Raw genomic sequence first — 2535 nt, 5'->3', positions numbered from 1 at the left:
CATAAATTTTATATTTATTATAAGAATAAATATAAATTTTATATTTATTATAAGAATAAATATAAATTTTATATTTATTATAAGAATAAATATAAATTTTATATTTATTATAAGAATAAATATAAATTTTATATTTATTATAAGAATAAATATAAATTTTATATTTATTATAAGAATAAATATAAATTTTATATTTATTATAAGAATAAATATAAATTTTATATTTATTATAAGAATAAATATAAATTTAAGATATTTGATAACTTATGGGACGACTCAATTTGTGCTTTAAAAAGGGCGCACGTTGAGCAGCGGCGGCGGCGCAGAGAGGCGCGCAGAGGTTTTCCTGGTTTCGGATTCCAGGGGCCGGATGGTGAACTCCTCCCTGCAGCGATCCTCAAAAGCCAGGGCTTTGCCCGAGAGAAGAAAGGGGATCAAAGCCCGCGTCACCGTCCACGCCAGCCGCACCAGGCCGCTCCTCAGCCTGCACAGCCGCAGCGGCCGCAGCAGCGAGAGTTCCAGGGTCTCCCTCCGCTGCTGTAGTAACCTGGGTCCCGGGTCTCGGTGGTGCTCCTGATGCCCCTCGCGTATCTGAAGATTCCGGGTGGGCGAGGGAATCGTCAAAGGGATCACAATCTTTCAGCTAACTTACTCTACTCCTATGATCGGCTGAACGTAACAGAGATTCTAACGTCCAACGGCAAGACGAGGATTCTCAACTGGTCCGTTCTAGGCTCACAGATGCCAAACGCATTAACTGGCGAGCCGTGCTGAGCGGCCGCAGCCTCGGCATCCAGATCCCTGGCGGTGCGCTGTCCCAGGGGAGCGAGGACAGCTTTGCAGTTCTCCAGCAGTTAGCCGAGGAGCAGCTGAGCGCCGACCATGGCTTCATTTGCTTCCACAAGAACCACGAAGACACAGCCACCTTGCTCCGGACCTTCAGCTTTTGGGACTTTGAGATTGTGCGACCGGGGCATCCCCCCTTGTCCCCAAGAGACCCGACGCTTTCTTCATGGCCTACACGTTGGCGAGGAGGAGTAGCGGCCGCGGCGGGGCTGGGCATCGAGTTCCTGGGGCTGCCCCGGCGTCTGCCGGGTGAGTGGGAACGGTAGACTCGCTCATCTCACCTGGGTTTGTCCACATGTTGTAACTGTGCAAATGAATGCTAAAAAGAAAAAAAAAAAAAAAATCAGCCGGGCATGGTGGCGCATGCCTGTAATTCCAGCTACTTGGGAGGCTGAGGCAGGAGAATTTCTTGAACCCAGGAGGCGGAGGTTGTGGTGAACCAAGATCGTGCCATCGCACTCCAGACTGGGCAACGAGAGTGAAACTCCGTCTCAAAAAAAAAAAAAAAAGAACGAAAAGAAAAAAAACAGAAAAAAAAGAAATGAAAATTGAGGCATGATATGTTGGAAGATATCATTAATGAAATAGAGCAGAATAAGAGGATCAGGAATGTTGGAGAGGGGAGGATTGTAATGTTAAATAAATTAGGATTTTGATGTAGAATTTTAATTTTATTTAGAATTATTATTTGTATTACAGTAAGATAAAAATAACGAGATCGGAGTTAAATTGAATCTATGACTCTGAAAAGTCTCATTCAGTCAATGAAATGGTTAAATGTTTGCTTTGTTTTTGGCCCTGCTGACACCCTATGGTCACTGAAGATGACACTTTGCAATCCTGGTGCCTAAATCCTCCATGAAAAACCTTCATGAAAAGAGCGGCCAGTGCCAAATCTCCAAGCAGAGAAATGCCTGATACATTTTGTTACTGATGGGACGGAGAAATTTTGGAGGGATTTCAAGTATAATGTTTGGGGAGGCAAACAGGGTGGTTGCAGGAGTCAAACAGGAAGGTCTAAGAAGAAAGTTTTCATGTCCAGGGACAGTCAAACCATGACAGGTTGAATATGGAAATCAATGCCTATCATCAACTGGAACAAGTTAAATCTATATATGCACCCTGAATCCAGGATAATATGAAATAAAGAGATGTTAACATGAGGTATGGTTAAAATATCGTTACAATGTAGAAGTAAATTATCAATATCAATATATGTTTATAAACATTTGAGAATATTATTTATTAAGTCAAATTATGAAAGTTCCACCTTAGAGCTATGGTCATGACTTGAGTAAACAATCACAATTATTACCATTTAAGGAAGCACTGTCCAATAGAAATAAAAATGTGAGGCAGTGGCTCACGCCTGTAATCCCAGCATTTTGGGAGGCTGAGGTGGGCAGATCAAGAGGTCGGGAGATCCCGACCATCCTGACTAACACAGTGAAACCCTATCTCTACTAAAAATACAAAAATTAGCTGGGTGTGGTGGCAGGCACCTGTAACCCCAGCTGCTCGGGAGGCTGAGGCAGAAGAATAGCTTGAATCTTATACAAGGTCTCCTCCTCCTCCTCCTCCTCCTCTTCTTCTTCTCCCTTTCCTTCTCCCTTCCCCTCCCCCTGCTCCTCCCCCTCTCCCTGCTCCTCCCCCTCCCCCTCTCCTTCTTCTTCTTCCTCCAGGGTCTTG

At 43.7% G+C, this 2535-nt stretch overlaps 1 pseudogene; it reads left to right on the top strand.

Annotated features, from left to right (window-relative positions):
• The first annotated feature begins 368 nt into the window (after positions 1 to 368).
• On the top strand, positions 369 to 1968 carry LOC103225039 (ornithine decarboxylase antizyme 1 pseudogene; annotated as a pseudogene).
• The last annotated feature ends 567 nt before the right edge of the window (positions 1969 to 2535 follow it).

Source organism: Chlorocebus sabaeus, chromosome 20, assembly GCF_047675955.1.
Source record: "Chlorocebus sabaeus isolate Y175 chromosome 20, mChlSab1.0.hap1, whole genome shotgun sequence".
In the NCBI taxonomy this organism is placed as follows: Eukaryota; Metazoa; Chordata; class Mammalia; order Primates; family Cercopithecidae; genus Chlorocebus; species Chlorocebus sabaeus.
This window is presented reverse-complemented; position numbering and strand designations above follow the sequence as displayed.